The sequence below is a fragment of the Miscanthus floridulus genome, chromosome 1 (assembly GCF_019320115.1).
Source record: "Miscanthus floridulus cultivar M001 chromosome 1, ASM1932011v1, whole genome shotgun sequence".
NCBI lineage: Eukaryota > Viridiplantae > Streptophyta > Magnoliopsida > Poales > Poaceae > Miscanthus > Miscanthus floridulus.
In genome coordinates, this window is record NC_089580.1 from 189,218,304 (window position 1) to 189,232,797 (window position 14,494).

Here is a 14,494-nt window from a genome sequence, read left to right on the forward strand (position 1 = left end):
AGAATGAGTTGAAGGTATTTGATTTTAAGAAGATGAAATTTAAAGATTATTTATTGCACAAGAAAATAAAATGTTCTTAGGACGATAATCTTTTAAAATAATTGTTTTATTTTCAATTTTGTATTGCCCATGACGAGCCCATGCAGACCGTGGTTCTATACAAGCATAAAGGTCTATACTCTACACTCTGTTTTGTCATCATCGAATTCCGATGCGGCAATGCGCGTTGGCTTGGGTGTCCATTGACCTCGACTGTGGTCACTGCTCGACAACCACTAGGGTGGTCAGAAAGTATTTGTTCCTGTTCCAACGCACAGGTATGATTGATCTCGGTAGAAATTATTTTGTTCCCATTGCAACATACGGTTATGATTGACCTCGCCTGTGGCCGTTGCTCGGCCAATTTTGTTCCAGTACAACGCACGGGCGTGATCCTAGTGTCTATAAATAGGAGTAACCCGATGCTCCCGAGTCTTGTACACACAAAACATCCAAGTCTTCAATTTATGCTTAATTATTAGTAGTCACCTTTGATCAAAGCTCTTCAATTTAACCTGTGATCTTCGACAAAGCTCTTCAATTTAACCTACAGAATGTGGCCATATATAGATGTCGAGATGTGCTGCTGTCAGAGGAAGAGGATCAAAGAGTGCACGGAGAACATCTCGTGTGGTTTCTCACTGTGTACTACTCGTGGCTCGTCCATTGCGTCATCTATATATAGCTTAATTATTAGTAGTCGCCTTTAGAAAAGGAAGAGAGAAAGTCACCTGAAACAAATGCAGAGTGAAACATTGATGTTTGAAGGGGAAGGGAGGAAGTCACATAACAGAATGCTAGGAGTATGTACGTAGCATAACTGCATACACATAAGTGCATAGTGGAAGGGTAGTGGGATCAATGTACGTCGTAGCATAACCGCATCCACATAAGTGGATAGTGGAAGGGTAGTGGGATCAAAATGGGGTCTAGTATGAACGGTAGAGATTTATCTGGTCGATGAAATTGAACGGACAATACTAATTGAGATGGTGGATGCATGGGCTAGGAGAGAACGATGATATGGAGGGCTGTGGATTCAGAAAATTAGGTTAGTGGGGTTTTATTTTATAAAATACAATAAAGACTACTGCTTAATTGCCGGTCATAGTTTAGATGACAAACATACTTCTAGCATGAAAAACTATGCAAACCAGCAAGCAGCAAGTGCTCGATAGAATATCAATCCAAGTGCACAAAAGCAAGCTAAGAATAATCAGATTGAAAAGATAGGTGGCCAAGAAATCAGAGTCAGTACATGGAACCATTTTGAACACTGCTAGCCTCTAGGTGCTCCCCTGCACAGCTTCATTATTATCAACATGCACATTAATAAAAATCTACACATGTTGCATGGAGGAGCACGAGCACATGTGATCTTCGACAAAGCTCTTCAATTTAACCTGTAGAATGTGGCCATATATAGATGTCAAGATGTTCTGCTGTCAGAGGAAGAGGATCAAAGAGTGCACGGAGAACATCTCATGTGGTTTCTCACTGTGTACTACTCGTGGCTCGTCCATTGCGTCATCTATATATAGCTTAATTATTTGTAGTCACCTTTAGAAGAGGAAGAGAGAAAGTCACCTGAAACAAATGTAGAGTGGAACATTGATGTTTGAAGAGGAAGGGAGGAAGTCACATAACAGAATGCTAGGAGTATGTACGTAGCATAACTGCATACACATAAGTGCATAATAGAAGGGTAGTGGGATCAATGTACGTCGTAGCATAACCGCATCCACATAAGTGGATAGTGGAAGGGTAGTGGGATCAAAACAGGGTCTAGTATGAACGGCAGAGATTTATCTGGTCGATGAAATCGAACGGACAATACTAATTGAGATGGTGGATGCATGGGCTAGGAGAGAACAATGACGTGGAGGGCTGTGGATTCAGAAAATTAGGTTAGTGGGTTTTTATTGTATAAAATACAATAAAGACTACTGCTTAATTGCCAATCATAGTTTAGATGACAAACATACTTCTAGCATGAAAAACTATGCAAACCAGCAAGCAGCAAGTGCTCGATAGAATATCAATCCAAGTGCACAAAAGCAAGCTAAGAGTAATCAGATTGAAAAGATAGGTGGCCAAGAAATCAGAGTCAGTACATGCAACCATCTTGAACACTGCTAGCCTCTACGTGCTCCCCTGCACGGCTTCATTATTATCAACATGCACATTAATAAAAATCTACACATGTTGCATGGAGGAGCAAGAGCACCTGTGATCTTCGACAAAGCTCTTCAATTTAACCTGCAGAATGTGGCCATATATAGATGTTGAGATGTGCTGCTGTTAGAGGAAGAGGATCAAAGAGTGCATGGAGAACATCTCATGTGGTTCCTTATTGTGTACTACTCGTGGCTCGTCCATTATATCATCTATATATAGCTTAATTATTAGTAGTCATCTTTAGAAGAGGAAGAGAGGAAGTCACTTGAAACAAATGCAGAGTGGAACAATAATGTTTCAAGAGGAAGTGAGGATGTCATGTGACAAAATGCTAGGAGTATATACATAGCATAACTGCATACACATAAGTGCATAGTGGAAGGGTAGTGGGATCCATGTACGTAGTAGCATAACCGCATCCACATAAGTGCATACTGGAAGGGTAGTGGGATCAAAACGGGTTTAGTATTAACGACAGAGATTTAGTTGGTCGATAAAATCGAACGGGCAATACTAATTGAGATGGTGGATGCATGGGCTAGGAGAGAACGATGACGTGGAGGGCTATGGATTCAGATAAATTGGTTAGTGGGGTTTTACTTTATAAGAGTTTAAGATAAGAGGATTTTCGCTCTTTGATGAGCATATATGATGGAAGTGGGTTGACTTGGGTAAAATTAATTTTATCTCTACTATTTTTTATACAATATACTATCAAATTTGTTCATGCGTTGCACTGAAAAGAATCCTCGCATTCCTCTAACCCATTGAACACGGTCTAAAAATTAGTGCTCCCTCCGTCCTAGAAAATTCGATGCTCTAGGGTTCAAAAAATGTCCTATAAAATTTGATGTTTTAGCATTGGACTGTAGATTTGGCCATATCAGCTTTAAATTGTGCTCTGCATATCTCCATGCATTACTTTTGATGAGGAATTTATGTCTTAATTAGCGTGTTTCACGTTCAATAAATAGAGGTACATTGTAGTTTTTATTGAGCACTAATCTATACTAAAAATTCTAGAACATTAATTTTTTTAGAACGAAGGGAGTAGTGATAACTGATTGAAACCCATATAAATTATTACTCCTTTCGGTCCATTTTATGTGGCACAAGTTAGAATGACACGGTCTCCTAGATTACACTTTAACCATTCATTTGCTTTATATTATATTATTTATGCTTATAAACTTATAATCATTGGTTCGTACAAATCTAATCATTGGTCAAAGTTTGTATTATAATAGTTAAAAATTATTAGCCTAATTATTGGTCAAAGTTTTTGAAGTTTGAATCTTGATATGCATGTGCGCCAAATAAAATGGATTGGAGGGAGTATTTCTAAACTTAAAATTAAGGCACGGCGTAGACAAATGAAATAATTCAACTCACGTGTTCGTGATTGCCCGTTTAATGCACACCTATTTATTTACTTGCCACTTGCGTTGCATAACAAAAGATCACCGTTCGCTTAAACTTATCCACCTAGCTTATCAGCTATGGTACGGCTCTCACAACAAATCAGCTTCAGCCGACTTATCAACCACAGAAATCATCAGTCGAACAGCTCGTAGATAAGGGAGTGCACACTGCCATACCATGGGTCCATTGCGCGTCTGGACAGGTGCAGCTGTACGGAAAATTCAAATCATCGTATGAAGTTCAGGCATGAGAAACGCACCTTCGTAGTTCAGACCCGAGAGCTCAACGCAGCAAACGGGTTTAGAGTTTCACAATAGTCAAGTTCACGAGCACCATCAGCAAACCGAGGGAGAATGAGGACGGTGGACTTACATGGTCAAATCTTTGACCATGTCCTGCCCATTTTCAGTTGCAGCCAATTGTCAAAGCGAGACGATCTCGTTGCTAGTCTCAGAAATGCCAGTTGCTGACACCGCGCTCGCGCTACTCGTCATCGTCGTCCACGGGTTCGCCGTCACCGGCGTCGCCATTAGATGCTGGAACGGGTTCACAGGAGCAGCGATGCTCATCTCGCCCTCTAGCATCGATACCCATGGGCGGCCTCGCTTCAGGCTGCTGCTGCACGCACCAGAACGCAACCTTGCACATCCTCTCCACTATCTCTTTATCGCGCCGCAGCTCATGCTCTTGCTCGTCACCCGCCGCGGCGGCCGCATCACCAGCCTCGCCGCTGCTGCACGCGACGAGGTCCACGAGCTCGCCGGTCTCGTACTTGGTCCACGCCAGCGTGGGGAACCACTGCTGGCTCTCGGGCGCCGCCTCGTCGAAGTTCCTCCGCCTCCCGACGATCTCGAGCAGGAGCATGCCAAAGCTGTACACGTCGCACTTCTCCGTGACGCCCGACAGCATCCACATCTCTGGCGCGGCGAACCCCGGGGTGCCACGCAAGCACGACACGGACACGTGCGTGTCCGCGCGGTTCACCAGCCGCGCGAGCCCGAAGTCGGCGACCTTGGGCGTGAGCGCGCCGTCGAGGAGCACGTTCCCGGGCTTGATGTCGTAGTGCACGATCTTCTGCTGGCGCTCCTCGTGCAGGTACCGGATGCCCCTGGCGACGCCGACGGCGATGTCGCGCAGCGCCGGGAGGCCGGCGCCGCGGCCCCTGCCGCCCAGGAGGTAGGCGTCGAGCGCGCCGTTGTCGTACACCAGCGCGCGCACGACGTCGTCGAAGCAGAAGCCGAAGAGCCTGACGAGGTTGACGTGGTACGTGCGCCCGATGGTCCCACCTCCGCCATGAACTGCTCCTCCTGGGACCTCTGCGCGAGGCTGCGGTCGAAGACCTTGACAGAAAGGCGAGATCGTTGGGGAGCACGCCCTTGTACACCGTGCCTTAGCCGCCAGCGCCGAGCTGGGTCGTGTAGCTGCGCGTGAAGCTGGCGAGCTGCAGCGACGTCAACCTGAAGGGCTTCTCGTGCCTGATCTCCAAGAGGAATTTCTCGATGGTGGCGTGTCATGCCGGGTGACATTTAGGAGTAGTGAAGCCGTGTCATGTAAGCAGTTAGCGTAAAAGTATGTTTATGTTTTCCAGTGAGACACTATCGTGTGGGCTCTGATGGCTAGTCTTGTAAGAGCACATAAGTGCCGCATCGTTCACTGTACCAAGACATTCATTCATCAGAAATTAAACACAGCCAAGGCAGAGGGGTTTACCCGGGCGTCCTCGTCACTGGTTCCTCTTGCGTGCTCATGTCGACGGCGATCGTCGGCAGCCAAGGGTGTGACAAGTGGTATCAGAGACAACATATCCTCGGCGTGGGTGACGAGCGCAGCGCTCTTCCTCATCGCTTCCTACCCGCAACTCCGACGAATCCAGCGGTGGATCCAGTGGTCCGACGCCCTACCACCACCCCACCTCCACCATCACCGCAATAGGTTGTTCGGCTCACAGTCCGCTCTTCACTCTCAGGTACCGTCTCGATTCCGTCACTTTGATCTACAACTCGTAATTCCGGTGGGCAAAATTGATCTCCGTCATACCCATGTGGTGTTCGACGAGAGGTCCCAGAGATCCCTCCTTTGGGTTGAGTTGGGTCAGTGACGGTTTTTGGGTCGGCAACCTTGTCCTTCCCATCTCCACTACTCCAGCACCCCAATCACTTTCACCAAACCCTACCCTTCCTCCGATTTCACTGAGTTGTTTCGGATTTTGCCCATCAGTCACCACGGCTCCACTTAAACCATCGAAGCAGACGCAGATTCTGTTGGACACCATGGCCAAAAGCGCTGACGACGAGAAGCAGTTCATGGACCAGGTCATGGAGCAATTCGATCTGTTGTTCACTAGAGTCAATGATATTGGGGAACTTCAACAGCAGATGAAAGTCCAGATGGATATCAGGGGAGCAGCCATGGATAACTACTCTGCGGAACAACACATGATAGCCCAACAAGTCAAAGCCAATGGAGCAGCAGTGGCACAGTTGACGATGAGACAGTTTGACAATGAGGATGCATATGACGATGAGGATGGGGTATCCATGCTGTTCGAGGAGAAGGCATCATTTCAAAATGTTTTTGCCAAGGAAAAAGGAACTATTAAGGCAGAAACTTCGAAGGTCAGGAGACCCCCACCAAGAATTGGGAGAAGAGACACATTGCCCAGCCAAGCTATGCCCAAAATGCAATTTCCCAAATTTGATGGTACAGACCCCAAGATATGGAAGGATAATTGTCAGAGTTACTTTGAGCTTTACCAGCTGCCAGAGGGCATGTGGATTACAGCTGCTCATTTACATTTTGAGGGTAATGCTGCTAAGTGGTACCAAGCTTACAAACTCAACCATACTTTCAGGGATTGGGATCATTTTTGTGCTGTGGTAGAAGAGGAGTTTGGAGCTGATGACTATCGGACGGCAATGAATGACTTATTAGACCTCAAGCAGATTGGGACAGTGGCAGAATACTCCACCTAGTTCCAAGCCTTGCAATTCGTTGTAACCATGCATAATCCTAATTATGATGAAATGTTTTTCACACCTCATTACATCAGAGGACTCAAGGAAGAAATCATAGGGACAATAGAGAGTCAAACGCCACCAACTGTGCATAAAGCTTCACTCATTGCTAAGATTCAGCAAGGAATGCATGACAGAAGCAAGGCTAGATATCAACGAAATGTCACTCAACCAAAACCATACATGCCACCAAGACTTGAAACCAAGCAAGCACCTCAACCCACTTCTCTTTGGAAGGATAGGCAATTAAGGGACTACAGGAAGGCAAATGGCCTTTGTTTCAATTGTGGGGATAAATTTGTACCTGGTCACCTAGAAGTGTGTCCTAAGAGAAACAAGCCTCAAGCCAATGCATTGGTCATTAATGACCTTGACCGAGAACTTTCTGATGATGTCCTCAATCAACTGGCAGCTGAAGACACACTTCATGAGGAATTCTGCCAGTTGTCACTCCATGCTATTTCTAGTGTGGACAACACCAATTGTATCAAGCTGAAAACAAGAGTCTAGGATAAGGTGATGCTCATCCTTGTTGACAGTGGTAGCTCACATAGCTTCATTAGCTCTCAGTTTGTTACTTTGGCCAAGCTACCTATAGTGTCCACTCAAGATAAAAAAGTGAAGCTAGCAAATGGTGAATGGATGATCACCAACAGAAAGGTACAAGGATTGTCCTGGTATTGCCAAGGCCATATACTCTCTACTGATATGGTGGTCTTGGATATGCACCCATATGATGCCATCCTTGGTTTTGATTGGCTACAATCCAATAGTCCCATGCAATGTGACTGGGAACACAAAACTATAGAGTTTTGGATCTAGGGCAAACCTGTCAAGCTATAAGGAATCACAGAACCTCCTCTACAACTTTAGTCTATATCAGCCACTAAGGTATTTAACTCTACCAAAGACAATGACATCTGGGCTTTTGTTCTTTTGGACTATGTACCAGCAACCAATCCAACCACACCTAATGACACTTCCCCACCATCTGAAATTCTTGCCATTCTTTCAACTTATAGTGATGTGTTCACTGATCCCAAAACCTTACCACCACAAAGAGCCTATGACCATACCATCCCACTTTTGCCTGGATCTATTCCAATCAATTCTAAACCCTACCACTGTTCCCCATTACACAAAACTGAGATAGAGAGATAAGTCCAGGAGCTTTTGCAAGCTGGCTTGATAGCTCATAGCCATAGTCTTTTTGCTTCCCTAGTCCTTTTGGTCAAAAAGAAGGATGGCGCCTGGAGATTTTGTGTAGACTATAGAAAATTGAATGACATCACAATCAAAAACAGATTTCCCATGCTAGTCATTGAAGAAATCTTAAATGAATTACATGGAGCTAAGTTCTTCACCAAGCTTGATATGAGGTCAGGATATCATCAAGTGAGAATGCATCCAGATGATGAGTACAAAACTACATTAAAACTCATCACGACCGCTATCAGTTCAAGGTGATGCCATTTGGACTCACAAATGCCCCTGCTACTTTTTAGTGCATCATGAACCAAATTTTGCAGCCTTTTCTCAGGAAATTTGTCTTGGTCTTCTTAGATGATATCCTAATTTTTAGTGCCACTATGGAAGACCACAAACATCATTTGTAGCAGGTTTTAGCTGAATTGAGAAAACACAACTATTCCTCAAAGAGAGCAAATGTTCTTTTGCACAGTCAAGTTTAGAATATTTAGGACACATTATCTCAGCAGCAGGGGTGTCCATAGATCCAAACAAGATCTTAGCTATGCTCCACTGGCCAGCTCCTACTTCTTTCATAGAGTTGAGAGCCTTCCTGGGTCTTACAGGCTACTACAGACGATTTGTAAAAGGTTATGGAGTCCTAACCAAACCACTGACCAACTTGCTGAGACTGAAATAGTTTTCTTGGTCTCCTGAAGCCCAGTTAGCATTTGACAGTGTTAAAGTGGCAATGACAAGAACACCTGTCCTGGCTTTGCCCAACTTTCAAGAACCCTTTACAATTGAAACAGATGCTTGTCATGATGGCATTGGAGTTGTGTTGATGCAGCAAGGTCAACCCATTGCTTATCTTAGCAAAGCATTGGGAGAAAAACATAAAGCATTATCCATATATGAAAAGGAGTTATTGGCACTGATCATGGCAGTGGAAAGGTGGAGAGCTTATTTACAAAGACAAGAATTTATCATAGTGACATATCACAAATCCCTAGCCTATCTCAATGAACTGAATTTACACTCTAAGATGCAGAGGAAAGCCATGACAAGGCTAATGGGAATGCATTTCAAAATTGTCTACAGACAAGGCAAAGAAAATGTGACTGCTGATTCCCTCTCTAGAGTAGCCCATCTAATGTCATTACAAGCTATGTCTTCAGTGCAACCTGCTTGGATACAGGAAGTTCTTAATTCTTATACCACAGACCCTCAAGCCCAGCAACTCTTGACAAGGTTAGCCATCTCTAGTCCAGATTCCTAGGGTTACAGTCTGGACAGAGGATTGATCAGGCACCATGGCAAAGTCTGGATTGCTCAAAATGCAGCACTTCAAACCAAAATCATTGCTGCCAGTCATTCCAATGCTCTTGGAGGACACTTAGGTATTGCTGCTACCTACCACAGACTTAAAAAGACACTTTGCTTGGAAAGGTATGAAACAAGATGTGGAATCATTTATCAAATAGTGCTCTGTCTGTCAACAGTCCAAACACTCCAACAATCATCCCTTGGGCTTACTCCAGTCCCTACCAATTCCAGAAGGTGTATGGAGGGATTTGTCCATGGACTTTATAGAAGGATTACCCAAATCCTAGGGCTTCAGTGTAATCTTAGTGGTGGTCGACAGGCTTACCAAGTTTGCCCATTTTCTGCCAGTCAAACATCCATACACTGCAGCAACTATTGCCCAGCTTTTCATGGACAATGTAGTCAAACTACATGGATTACCAAGTACAATAGTCACTGACGAGGATACTGTTTTTCTCAGTCAGTTTTGGAAAGAGCTGTTTAAGTTGTATAAGGTCAATCTCCAACTAAGCACAGCCTACCATCCTCAAACAGATGGCCAGACCGAAAGAGTCAACCAATGCTTGGAAATGTATCTCCGGTGCTCTATGCAAGACTCCCCAAAAGCTTGGGCTCAGTGGCTGTCATTAGCGGAACTGTGGTACAATTCATCCTATCACACTGCACTGGGATGCTCCCCTTTTAAGGCTCTATATCGTTACGAACCCAATGTGGGGGCAATTCCTAATGTCCCAACTTCAACATCCAATACTGTTGCTGAGATCATTGAAAATAGGGAGTTGCACTTACAGGCCCTAAAGACACATCTAGCCAAAGCATAGAACCGTATGAAGTTTCTGGCAGATCAGAAGAGGCAGGATTATCATTTCTCTGTTGGCGATCAAGTGCTATTGAAACTCTAGCCTTACACCCAATCCTCAGTGGCTAACAGACCCTTTCCAAAGCTAGCTTACAAGTACTTTAGACCATATACAGTGCAGGAGCGCATTGGAAATGTGGCCTATCGACTTGAATTGCCAAAAGGATCTTTAATTCATCGTGTTTTTCACAATTCTCAGCTAAAGCCTTTCATTGCAGACTATACTCCTGTGTATGATACACTTCCAGTCACTACTGACTTGGAAGTTGCAGCGACAAAGCCTAAAGCAATCCTGGAGCGCTGGTGGGTCAAGAAAGGCAACACAACGATTCCTCAAGTCAAGGTCACTTGGACAGGCCTAACATCATCAGCTATGACTTGGGAAGATTACAATGTGCTCAAGAAGAGATTATCAGATTCGCTGGCTTGGGGACAAGCGGCAACTCAAGGGGGAGGGGGAGATGTCATGCCGGGCGACATACAGGAGCAGTGAAGCCGTGTCATGTAAGCAGTTAGCGTAAAAGTCTGTTTACATTTTCCAATGAGACACTATCATGTGGGCCCTAATGACCAGTCTTGTAAGAGCACATAAGTGTCGCACCGTTCACTGTATCGAGACATTCATTCATTAGAAATTAAACACAGTAACGGCAGAGGAAGTTAATCCGCCGGTGTCCTCGTCACTGGTTCCTCTTGCGTGCTCATGTCGACGGCGATCAAGGTGTGACATGGCGTGCCTGATCTGTTGCTCTGACACCACCGCGTAGCTCCTAGCGACACCGCCGGCGCATGCCTCGGCCCGTCTGTAGGCGCAGACAATTATCGCAGCGACAATAATGACGAATATGATGGTGCCAATCGCTGAAAGAGAGGCGATCAAAACGAGGTCAGATAGAGGGATCTAAGCATTATCTGTCATCCGGCAAGAGACGTCGCATGGACAGCTGCTTACTCATCGATGGCAGCGTTCGACATCGATCTTTGTCGGCCGGCGTTTGATCACCTGCTACCTTGAGTTCAAAGCAGGTTTGCATGAAATGGAAGACGGCACGGGAAGCTTGGACGAGAATGAGTACGGCAAAGTCTGGTGGTAGGCATTTGAGCATTAGTAGGCTTTGGACAGTATAGAGGGCAGAGGCCCAGAGTCAAATATGCCTCTGTCGTCGACCATGGAGTCTCCACCGCCGTTTGTTGACGCTGCTGCACGGAGACTAAAGATGGCAACGGGGACCCGATCCTCGATTCCCCGCGGGGAATTCCCTTATTAGGGGACGGGGATGGAGTCAAATATGCCCCACGGGGATCTAAACGGGGAGAAAACGTCCCCCGTCGGGTTTGGCAGGGACGGGTCTGGGGGAGCATTCCCCGTCCCTGATACCCGCATCCCCGCCCCGTTTATATACAGGCTTTGCTCTCTTTCCTGATGGCCCAACCAGCCCACGAAGGCCCAATGTCTTCTGAGTATATATAACAGCAATAACCCTAGTTCTACACCTTTGTGATGATTAGTATCCTGCTTCTTGCTATTTAGCTATTTTTGGATTGTGATTCGTGGTGTACTCTAATATTGTGTCGATGAACTCATGTGAATGATGATGAATCAACCTGAATGGTGATGAACAAATGCGGGGACGGGGATCCCCGATGGGGATTTTCCCCCTCGCGGGGGCGGGGATGGGGGAGAAATCGTCCCCGTGAGCTTTGGCGGGGACGGGGATGGGGATTTTTTCTCCCCGCGGGGACGGGGATGGGGAGGCAACCTCCGACGGAGAATTCCCCGTTGCCATCTTTAACGGAGACCGTGTGACAAAGCCAGAGCAGGGCTGTCCTATCGATCAACGCGTTCACAGAGTCGCTGACCAAGTCTTTTTCCTTGTTTTCAAGACCACTGGTTTAGACTAAACCCACCTACTCTTTCCACCCAAAACAAGTGTCGTTTTCCTTTTCCGAGGATTCTAACGATTTTAACTTTGATCAAATATATACAAGAAAATATTAATATTTATAGTATATATTTAGTATCATTAGATCTATTTTCATAATAAATTTTTTTAGGATACAAATGTTGCTAATATTTTCTACAAATGTAGTTAAACTTAAAAAAAAGTTTGACCGACATAAATACCATAATAGATGGAGGGAGTATTTGAACAGCTGGCTTGATGGCAGCATGAAGTGTACGGCTAGATACCTTTCTGAAGCAAAGACGACAGTGATGCAGGCCAGAGCCTCACTGCCTCACAATCGGATCGAGCATGTTTACTGAGGAAGCAGTTGCTAGTCTTTTTACATTTTTTATAAAAAAAAAATCATGAAATCAAATAAACAAGCAAGGTGCTCAACTGCACAACAGGAGGTGCGTAACATCAGTGGGCCGGGAGTCGCAAAAGAAAAACCTCAGTGGGCCGACCCAGTAGCAAAGTTCAGCCTCAGTGCAGCCCATGTTTCATCATTGGAGAAAGCCACTATAGTACTAGAACTGTGCAGCCCCGATGGCGTGCGTCGGAAAATCTTTGGGCTTTTAGCCTAATTGGCATGGGCGCCCGGCCTGATGCCACAGCCAGCTGCAGCAAAGTTCACATACGCAGAACTGGACGTGCATTCGTAGCCACATTTTTCCTACGAACGTAGGCTGTAGGCAGCATTTGCGCAATTGCGCAGCAGGAAACAGTGAACAATGGTTGTTGGGTTACATAATTGGAGTAACACACGAAACTCAGATAACCATACATGGGTCCTGCTAAGGGCACGTTTGGATCGAAGGAATTACAAAGGAATTTCAAAGGATCGTATTCCTGTGGAAAGTTTTTGAAGATTGTTGTTTGATCGAAGGAAAGATACATCACTTTCCAAAGGAAAGGATTCCTATGCTGTACAAAACGCAAGGAAAAAAACATCCAGTTGGACTCAAGGGAAAATTTCCTATGGTGCTTGCGCTCACACTGTGTTATGGATTCCTGTGTTATGGATTCCTGCGTTTCAAACACCCCTTCTAGTTATTTCCCGCGTTTTTTCTTTCCTCTGTTTTACCTCTACATACTCACCATATTCCTGTGTTTTTTTCCATTTCCGTGTTTTTGATTCCTGCGCCCTAAATGAGGAGGACATAGGGACATCGGACGACACGACTTGCAGTTGATCATTGAAATAGGAGTACTACCTGTACCTTATTACTGACGCTTGCAAGGCGTAAATGAGGGCGCGTTTAGTTCATCCAGATTTGGCGCCGGCTGAATTTGACGGCACTGTAGCTACACTGTAGCGTTTTGTTTTTATTTGGTAATAATTGTCCAATCGTTGACTAATTAGGCTCAAAACATTCGTCTCGCAAAGTACAACCAAACTGTGCAATTAGTTTTTGATTTCGTCAACATTTAGTACTCTACCGCAAGTTTGATATGACGGGAAATCTTCTTTTTACATAGTGCCAAAGTTGGGAGTTTTGGTGAACTAAACAAGGTCTGAGAGAAAAATGGGAACATATTATACTTTTCAAAACATGTACTTGGGACTTTGGAGTAGCTAACATACTGGCATACTGCTGCAGATGGGTCCAGTGCGCGACATCGCCTTCAGTAGCTATGTATATATAGCTAGCTGCCGGCCTAGCTAGCCCTAGACGATCTCTTCCTGAACCTGCGGAGCTTCCAGGTGTCGGAGCGCGACCCCGGCACGCCCCACACCAGGCAGTCTTTGCTTGACACTGTATAAAGAGACATTTTTGGCGTGAATTAGTTGCAACAAAAGTTACATTTTTCTTTGGAAGAAGAAAAATATGATCCTCCGTTCCCGTTCGTGCTACTTTATGACCTTGCCCAGGGCCGAATAGATCTATATATCGCCAAGAGAGAGAAATAAAATAATATGGGAGGAGAGAAGAAAAAAAATGACCTACTGTACGTTACTGGGAAGAAAAAGGAAAAAAAAAAGGAACGAAAATGGGAGGAATGGGGGCTTGAGTACTTTGAACTGAAAAACAATGTTAGGCTCAAATCGTGTTATATTGATGGTACAAAGCATAATGACCTATTGTACGTTGCAAAAAATACTTTGATAAACATTTGTTATTTTTCATAAACTTTATAAGGGGTAGTATCCAATGCCTCCATTATGAAATAATCACAAAAAATCTGAATATTTTTTTACCGCTCGACAAATTTGAATCTAATTAAAACACAATTTGTGTGAGGAAAACACAGCGTCGTCTTAATCTGTTTCCTCGTTCTTCGTGTGACAGTGTGAGCAATGTTAACCTTGCGTCCTTGCCAAGCCAAGAAAAACCAAATTTACTCGCCTATGGAACGGCAGTGCTAGCGCCCGGACGGACGCCCACGCCTATACCCCTGTTTCACACGCCCACGTGGGGCCCACGCCACCTGACCCCACGCGGGGAATACTCGTGCCCCCTCCGCTCCCCCTGCCTGGACGTCTGCGCCCGCTCGACGACGCCCCGACGGTTGCGGCAAGT

At 45.1% G+C, this 14,494-nt stretch overlaps 1 pseudogene; it reads right to left on the reverse strand.

The window, feature by feature from the left end:
• Positions 1-4,061: 4,061 nt before the first annotated feature.
• LOC136468610 (cold-responsive protein kinase 1-like) lies at positions 4,062-11,813 on the reverse strand (annotated as a pseudogene).
• Between the last annotated feature and the right edge of the window lie 2,681 nt (positions 11,814-14,494).